The following is a 10102-nucleotide window of genomic DNA, read 5'->3' as shown; positions in this document are numbered from 1 at the left end:
GATCCAACCAATCCATCCCAAAGGAGATCAGTCCTGAATATTCATTCGAAGGACTGATGCTAAAACTGAAGCTCCAATACTTTGGCCACCTGATTCAAAGAACTGACTCACTGGAAAAGACCCTGATGCTTAGAAATATTGAAGGCAGGAGGAGAAGGGGACAACAGAGAATGATATGATTGGATGGCATCACCAATTCAATGGACGTGAGTTTGAGCAAGCTCCAGGAGTTGATGATGGACAGGGAGGCCTGGCGTTCTGCAGTTCATGGGGTCGCAGAGTTGGACACTACTGAGTGACTGAACTGAACAAAAGAGTGTTGGAACCATTTCAGACAAAAATTGAGGAAACAAGTTTAAAATATGTGGCTTTAAAAATACAAAGAAAAAAATGTGGCTGGAAGAAGCTGCCATTTTACAGGATACACAGCTTGCAAATGGAGGGTTCAAATGCCTCTGCTGTTACCCAATCCCTGTTCTTTGTGAGGGGTATGGAATAAAGGGCATAGTCACACTCCCCATGGCTCAGATGGTGTCTCTGTCAAGTTGGATAAACATCCTGGAAGGATCCTGGAGAGCCTAAGATGTAGGCACAACTCTTCAGAAAACATCAGGCTGCTCTTGGGGCCTTAGAAGGTAGGGAAAGGGTGTCTTTCAGCTGATATTCTCCCATGGCTCTGGGCACTCAGGCTCTTAATGCCAGAACATTCTTGAAGGGCCTCATCCACTTCTGATGCTTCAGGTCCCAAGAGATCTGATGGGAACATTTGAAGAGAGTGTGACTGCATTATTGAAGCCCAGAGAAAAGAATGTTCTAGGATGTAAGCACTCACCATGTGAGTAAATGAGAATTATTCTTAGAGATTTTCAGAGTTGGGTCAATAATAAGCACATGGAGAATTGAAAATGAAACGATCTATACCTTGTGGAATTCATCTGGGCCGTGGCCAAAAGAGGATCTTTCATTTTCCAGGTGAGATGTGGTTCTTAGGTTATGATTAATGGCCCATGAACATTTTTTACAAAAGCAAGTACTCTTGACATGTACTGGAGAAAATTCAATTACAGAGATTTTGTCTCTTCCATTTCTCTCCAGAGGTAAATGTGGGGATGGTATTCTTTGCCTATTTCTTTCTCTGTGCTCTTAAATCTTGAAGACTTGGAAACTTGTTTTATTTCTAAATGTTCCTACATAGGCCGTGTCTAGTTAAGCCTTTTCAAGGGGAAGAAAAGTAAATAAATAATTAAAGTCAAAGAAGACCTCATTAATATTATAACAAATCTCTATTTCTTTCCTTCTATCAACTGGATGCTGTCTGCTTTTCTTTAATCAAAAGATCTATATTGTGATAGCTTCTTTCCACATCACACCAGGACTTGTTTGTGACTCAGATGGTAAAGAATCCACCTACAATGCAGGAGATGCAGGTTCAATCCCTGGATTGGAAAGATTCCCTGGAGGAGGAAATGGCAACCCATTCCAGTATTGCTGCCTGAAAATTCCCATGGACAGAGGAGCCTGGCGGACTGCAGTCCATGGAGGTCACAAAGAGTTGGACATGACTGAGCACACATGTAACATAAAAGATGAAAGGAGACAATTACTTACAAATTCTGCATGTTTCCTTAGCAGAATAGAGATGTATGGGACCTAAAACAAGTTGCTGAATGAGCTGCCTCGAGAACACTTGAAAATACGGAGTTGAGGTGCACTCCAGGAACCAGCATTTTTTAATGTGTCTTTGGCAGCTTCAAAGAGTTAATGGAAACTGAATTATACTTAAAGCTATATAAGAGAAAAATCCTTTTTCCTCAGAGTTAAGTTCTCAAAAGAATTTCTAATGCTAAGCACTTCAGCAGCAAGATTCTATGTACATACAATTAATTTTATTACAGTTTTCCCCATTTCTCATTTATGCTGTAGGAAAAGGCAGATTTTGCAATAAGCAGTTTCCTTATTTGAACTCATTTTGTTCACAATGAGCCAGAGTCTCTCTGGTATCAACGGGCCAGCCCATGCTGAACAAAGAGATGAAAAGTCAAAAGTTGGACATTGTTTATCTGAGACGTGAAATGGGCTGAAGCATTAAGTGACACTATAGTCACAAAAGGGACAATGGTGTCACACTGAGGCTTTTCCTTAGCTGTGACATTTCTTTAGGTTCTTTTTTGGCATAAAAATTGGGGGCTTTTGTGAAAAAGTAGAAACTTCTCACAATGAAAATCTCATTTTGAGGGTGAAGATTAGAGGTCTGTACTCTCAAAGCTGCACACAGCGTCTTTAAAGAGCTCACTGTTCAAACTTTTCCATCCAAATTTAAGAGGAGAATGTACAGGCAGTGGCACAAAGGTCAAGGTGCTCTGAAGGCGAATTGACAGAGGACCTTTGAAACTTGTCTTGTCTGAGCTCTTGGCAGGGTCCATGACAGCAGAAAAGGGCTCTTCTTGAGAAAGAATCCTAGAGGCTGAAGGAATGAATGGTGATGATGTGAACACAGGAATGAAATCTAGTATCAGGTTGGCCAGGAAGATGGTATAGAAAAACACAATAAACTGTGTGGCCAACCCCCTGATACTGGGAAAGACTCAGAGCAGGAGGAGAAGGTAGGGGGCAACAGAGTATGAGATGGTTGGATGGCATCACTGACTCAGTGGACATGAGTTTGAGAAAACTCCAGGAGACAGGGAAGGACAGGGAAGCCTAGCGTGCTGCAGTCCATGGGGTTGCAAAGAGTCGGACACGACTTAGCAACTGAACAACAACTACAATAAAATGTCAATTTTCTAAGTCCAAATTCTAGGGAACCAGAAAAGACCCTGATGCTAGGAAAGATTGAAGACAAAAGGAGAAGATGACAGAGGATGAGATGGCTGGACGGCATTGCTGACTCAGTGGACATGAATCTGAGCAAGCTCTAGGAGATAGTGAAGGACAGAGGATCTCGGGATGCTGCAAGCCATGGGGTCACAAAGAGCCGGATACGACTTAGCAACTCAACAACAACAACAAAGAGACCAAACACACACAATGGAAAAGGGGAAAGGAAGAAAAGTGAAATGCTTAAGAACAACTTTTCCAACTTTGTGCAGTGTTTCCCTAAGAAATGGGAAAAAGTGACTTTGACTCAGTCCATAGCCCCTTCCCAAAATGTTACATGGACTGTGCAGTGTCTTTTTTCTTTTTAATTTTACTCAGCAAGTGCAACCTTAAATGAAAGATTAGGCTTAACGAAATAGATAGGTTGGTTTTAGCTCTGGCATGTAATGAGCTGAGAAATTTGTCGCTCCTGCTCTGAATATAAAGAATGTAGGGAAAGGAATGTCTTTACTGGGACTCATCAGAGAACTGGGGTTGCAAAACAAACTCCACCCTGAAATCTGGAAAAACAGGAGGATCCAGGGAGTCACACTTGCCCTGAGCAGAAGCTACAGGAGCCAAACGCTGGTAGGAACAGTTAAATGGCAGCTTGGGTAAGTTACTGGAGGCAGAGTATGGGTGAGTATGAGCCTGAGCGACTGTGTGTGTGTGTGTGTGTGTGTGTGTGTGAGCACTTGGTCACTCAGTCACGTCTGACTCTTTGCGACCCCATGGACTGTAGCCCACCAGGCTCCTCTGTCCATGGGATTCTCCAGGCAAGAATACTTGAGTGTGTTGCCATTTCCTTCTCAAAAGGATCTTCCTGACTCAGGGATCAAACCTGCATCTCCTGCTTGGCAGGCAGGTAGGGAGGTGGCGGTGTTTAATCCAGGAATGTCAGCAGGATCTCCAGGTGAAGATCCAGGAATGATGCAGATGGAGGAAAGGAGTCACCACTGTGAAATATCAGAGGTTCCTCGAGAAAAGGCCCCTCTCCAGGGAAAGGACATCACCAGAGCCCTGTCTCAATGGATGCTGAGAGGGAGGCACTCAACTCCAGCCCCCTCTGGTCTTCCTGTCTCACCCGAGGGGAATTTGTTTTTAATTTTAGAAACATTTGTGAAAGTATTAACCCACAGGCGCAAGCCCACAAAAATCTAAATTTTAATTATAAGATTACAGAACATTGCCCCTCCTCCACAGGTTCTTCCCACCTCAGGGACTGAACCTGCATCCTCTGACTCTCCTGTGTGGACAGGCATATTCTTTACCGTTGAGCCACCTGAGAGGCCTCAAGGAGCCTCAAGAGCACCCGGCACCGATGGCTACAACATTAAACATAACCCAACTCCTGGCTAGATTAATATAAAATCTCACATTAAAGTTCTATTTACCTCGGTTCCTATGACCTGATACAGCACATCTAGATTTCAACAACAACAACAACAACAAAAAAAAAACATAAGACGTGCTAAAGTTCCAGAAGGAATACAGTCTGAAGATACAAAGCAAACATAAACCCAGACTCAGATATGACCTAAAGTCTGGAATTACCATATAGGGAATTTAAAATAACCATGATCAATATGAGAAGGACTCTTATGAAAGAAGTAGGCAACATGCAAGATAACATAGCTGTGTAAGCAGAAAAAATGGAACTCTAAGAAAGAATCAAGGAAATGCTCCAGGTCAAAAACACAGTAATTAATGAAAATTGCCTTAGATGGGCTCATTGGTAGACTGTTTGCTACCCAAGAAAGAACCAGTGAGCGTGAAGATAGGTCAATAGAAATTTCCTAAACTGAAATGAAAATTTTAAAAGAATGAGTAAAACAGAACAGGACATTTAATTACTGGAAGAGTTTTAAAGTATAATTTACATGCAATGGAAATACCAACAGAGAAGAAAGAGCAAATGGAGCAAAAAATATTTTAACTAATAATGGCCAAGAATTTTACAAAATTAAAGACAGACAACAAATCAAAACTTCAGCAAGCTCAGAGAACACCCAGAAAAATAAATACAACAAAAGCGATACCTAGGCACATCATACTTACACTCTAGAAAACCAAAAATAAAGAAAAAAACCTGAAAGAAGCTAGGGAAAATAAAACACTTTACTTACAGAGAAACAAAGATGGGGATGACAGCAGTCTTCTCATCAGAATCAATAATCACTTTAAACACAAATGGCCTAAATACACCAACTAGGGACTTTTCTGGTGGTTTGGTGGTTAAAAATCTATCTTCTAAGGCAGGAGATGCAGGTTCGACCCCTGGTCAGGGAACTAAGATCCCACGTGCTGCAGAGCAACTAAGCCTGCACTGCAACTAGAGAAGCTTGTGCACCACAACAAAGACCCAGAGCAATAAAAAAATGTTTTAATTTTAAAAATAAATACACAAAACACAGAGGTTGTCAGACTGGATTAAAAAACAAGACCCCAAGGGACACTCATGTGGGAACTATGAACCTACAAAATTATACATTTTAAAAAATAACTTTTAAGTACCTATATATAAGTAATATATTTTAAACAATTTTTACTCATTTTTTTAAGCAGTAAAAAAAGTAATCTTATTGCTAGTGTGTCTCCATTTACACTGTGTGACATCCTTCTCAGACCATTTTAGTACTAGGTACAAATCTAAATTTTGTCTCATATTTATTAATTGTCTTTTGAAATATAAATTAGATCAATTTATTTTACTCTGTCATCTTTCACAACAACATAGCTCAAGAATGCCACTGAGCTTTAAAAAGAAAAGTAATGTGGAAAGTAAAATTTTTATTTAATTGGATAAACATAGACACTAATACATGTATTAATGCACTTGTAATTCTCCACTTTCCTTTTTTGAATCTCTTTTATGTTTGCTCTTTTGTTCATCATTTCATGTCTTTTTTTTTCTGCCTGCCTGTCTCTCTGACCGAGATGATTTCAAATTTAATCATTTTCACAATAATGTACTTCAAAATGGTTTTCATGAAAAAAGTAAAAGCAACTGCAACTGATGAGCAAATGTCAAATCCCTCAGGTTCTGAGTCTCAGACTGCATCTCAAGAGCGAGTCTTTGCTAATTTGCTAAGTGTCTTTATTGAAGGGTCACTGTGTCCCTCTGTCACGCTTATCCTCTCTCCTCAGATTGCTACCTACCAACCTGAAATTGTCTGCCTGTGATCAAGCAAATTAGAGTCAACTTCAGGTTTCTTAAGCAAAAGAACGTTAATAACCTCAAAATTATTATCCAACCAGTCAATTCTAAAGAAAATCAGTCCTGAACATTCATTGGAAGGACTGATGCTGAAGCTGAAACTCCAATGCTTTAGCCAGCTGATTCGAGGAACTGACTCATTGGAAAAGACCCTGATGCTGGGAAAGAGTGAAGGCAGGAGGAGAAGGGGACAATAGAACATGAGATGGTTGGATGGCATCACTGACTCGATGGACATGAGTCTGAGCATGCTCCAGGAGTTGGTGATGGGCAGAGAAGCTTGGCGTGCTACGGTTCATGGGGTCACAAAGAGTAGGACATGACTGAGCGACTGAACTGAACTGAACCTCAAAACTGAGCACATGAAACAGTCCCTTGGTACCCTGAGACCTTCCTTAAGCACTTTTTAATTTTCTCTAGTTACACAGAATAAGAAGGCACCCTGTCTCTCTAGGGTTCCACTTCCTTGACTGTGTAAAACAGTCTATGATTCAGGGACAGTGAATAGAATTCAATACTCTGTATTGCCAAGAGTCCTTAAAAACTACAAGTTCATTTCATTTTTGCATGTTTCTTAATTGAAAGACAATTCAGAGAGGAAAAAATGTTGGGAAGCGCTTGCCTTGCCAATGGGTGACCTGCACCTTTGCTTTCATGGCATAGCAAGAGAATCCTGGGGACCTTATTTGGTTCTGCCAATTTGCTATTGAAAAATAAATCCCATTCTATTCAGTTTGCAAAATAATCAAACAAAGTCGTTCATTTCTTAATAGTTTTCAGTTTCACGGGAATAGAAGTAAGTTATCCAGATTTTCTTTCACTGAAGTTCAGGGTTTTCCTTTCTTTCCCAAAGCTTTCCATGGACTGCCTCTCCCCGCGCCCCGCCGGCCCCTTTTACTTTGGGAGTTAAGCACAAAGCGATAGAGACATACTGGACATATTGATCACCAAGTAAAATGGTTTCCCTGGCAACCATAACTCAATGAAGCCCATAGAATCGCCTTCCTTTTGCACATGAATTTTTTTCTAATAATTTCAAACACCACAGATCGCAGAAACTGATACAAAAGTACCTGTTCAAACTGTATGGTTGCAAAAATATAGCTGATTTGGCAAGAGATACTTGGCTGTGTTCTGTGGTTAGCTAATATATTTCTAATTTTCATATAATTTCTCCATAATTATGAAATGAATTCATTCCTTTGTGTATTGCAGTGTGTGAATGGATTAGTCTTATTACTGCCACAATAAATCACCACAAACTTAGTGCTTAGAATAACAAGCATTTATTATCTTAGAGTCGTACAGGTTAGAAGTCTGACATGTGTCTTAGTGGGCTGAAATAAGGTGCCAGCAGGACTCCATACCTCCCTGGAGGCTCCAAGGGAGAAAGCATGTCTTGCCTTTTTCTGTTTCTAGAAGACACCTGCATTCCTTGGCTCAGATCCCATCCCCCATCTCCCTTTTTAAACCAGAAACATCACATCTCTCTGGTCCTTCCTCCATCCCTTCACAATCAGTAGAGATTCTTGCTTTTAAAGACTCTTCTGATTATACTGGGACCACCTGGACAATCCAGAATAATCTCCCCATCTCAAGACCATACCCTTAACCACAACTGCAAAATTCCCTTGGCCATATTCACCTGTCCCGAGGATTAGGCCATGGGGTTCTTTAAAGGACCACTATACTGCCTGCCACAACGAGTCTCTTGTCTTGCACACTGACCAAAAAAAACCAAGATGCTGCTCAAAATATTGATAAGCAGTAAAGCACGTACTTTCAACTGCTGCATTTAAGTACTGGTGATTATTTCACATTGATTTAAAGCAGAGGTCAGCAAACTTTTTCTGTAAGGAGCAGATCCTATACGTATTTGGCTTTGCCAACCATGCATTCTTTGTTACAACTACTCAGTTCTGCCATCGTAGTGTGAAAGCAACTATTGACAATACATAGATGAATGACTTTGGCTATGTTCCAATAAAAATTCCTATGCAAAAGCAGGCCCTGGGCCAGATTTGGCCTGTGGGCCATAGTTTACTGATTTGTAAACCAGAGTTGGGAAATCTGTAATCTGATAACTAAAATTTGACCATGTTTTCAAAACTGAGATCTCTTTTTTTGGATATATAACTCTTCACTTGGTCTGTTTAGCAATATAATGAAGAATATAAGCATCTTCATTATTGTAAAACCTTGGTTGAGTACCAGTGACAGAAATAAGACCACAAAGAAGTAGAAGACCAAGAGAACCTTCAATGGGCTTGTAATTGGATAGGTGACACATATTCATTAAAAGGCGATAAAGTCATTTTTATCTATATATTTCATTGAATACATTATTTAACCTCCAAAAATACCATCTTTAAAAGTTATATAATGAAAGTTCCCCTCTGGAGAGTTCCACTTCTGGTAATGGCAAAGGACTTTTTATTGAGCTAATCCATCTGCAGACAACAATGATAAACTTGGGACAAAGTATTTAAAAAAAAATAAGTATAGGTAGGCAGTAGGGACTGACCAAAAGCACAAAGAACCTGGAGAGGAGTCTGTCCTTGAAAGAAAATAATTTCTCTGGATAAAACTTTGTGCTTGTATGACTTTTTGTTGAAGGTCACACCCCAGTCTGTGTGGCAAGAGGTGGACGAACTAGAACAGAAACCTGGTCTCACTGGCTTAACAAGTCAGAGGATGGATTCGGGAGATGGTAGAGAGCAGAGGGAATAAGTAAGAAATTCCAGAAATTAGGATCACAGAAGAGGAATCCTCAAAACCACATATGATTCTGTCTAAACCTTTGACTGAACCCTGAACTTTGTATGCACTGGAGCAACACCAAGATTTCCTGTGAAAAGCAACAGCTGGAAGGTTGCAATAACTGAGCATTTTCAGCTGCTGTTCATTCCAGGGGAACGGGAGATTGAGGTTTGCTTCCAATATTGCTAATACAGTTAAGTCACGGCTACAACAAACATCTATACTTACAAGAGAAGAAACAAAGTACCCTGAATCATCATTTTCACAAATCAGTGTTATCACTTAAAATGTCTAGTGCTCTATAAGCATGGGAAGAAACAGGAAAATGTGAACAATTGCTAAAAGAAAGGTAGAGGTAGTAACAGATTTTCAGATAACACAGATGTTGTAATTAGAAGGCAAAGACTTTCTTGTTGTTTAGTTGCTAAGTGGGGTCCAACTCATTTTCGATCCCATGGACTGTAGCCCATCAGGCTCTTCTGTCCATAGGATTTCCCAGGCAAGAATACTGGAGTGGACTGCCATTTCCTTCTCCAGGGGATCTTCCCAACCCAGGGATGGAGCCCACTTCTCCTGCACTGCAAGCAGATTCTTTACTGCTAAGCCACCGGGGAAGCCCAGCAAGGACTTTAGATGTGGTCTAATAAATATATCAATGACTTAAAGAAGAACATGATCATCATAAATTAATAGGAGGAAAAAATCAGAGTAACAGAAACTATAAAAAGAGAGCCAAATAGAAACTTTAGCAGAGAAAAAGTAAGATGTTTATAATTAAAAATATTTATTGTGTAGGCTTATCAGCTTACTGGAGAGAGCCAAAGAAAATGTTAGTGAACTTGAAGCTAAATGTGAAGAAAAGGAGATAAACAATTGAAGAGAGTGTGAACACTCTTAGTGGTACAACAGCAAATGACTAACACATGTAAATTGGAGGAACAGAAGGAGAGGAATAAGTGGGGCAAGACAGAGTTGATGAAATAATGACCAGAAGGCTTTCACATGTAGTGAAAAGAAGATATAGACCTCAAGGTCTGCAAACCTCAGAGAGCAAGAAGGAATGAAGGAAGAAAGAAGGAAGAGGGAAAAAAAAGGAAAGAAAGAGAAAGAGTAGGGGGAGGAAGGAGGAAGTAAGTACTTAACACGTTAGTTAAATTGCCAAACACTGAAGAGCAAACAGAAAATCTGGAAAGCAGTCAGAGAAAATTGTCATGTTATACATAAGGAAGCAATGACATAAACAATGGCTGACTTCTCATCAGAAACAAT

Source organism: Muntiacus reevesi, chromosome 12 (genome assembly GCF_963930625.1).
Source record: "Muntiacus reevesi chromosome 12, mMunRee1.1, whole genome shotgun sequence".
Classification (NCBI taxonomy): domain Eukaryota; kingdom Metazoa; phylum Chordata; class Mammalia; order Artiodactyla; family Cervidae; genus Muntiacus; species Muntiacus reevesi.
Note: the sequence above shows the minus strand (reverse complement) of the source record.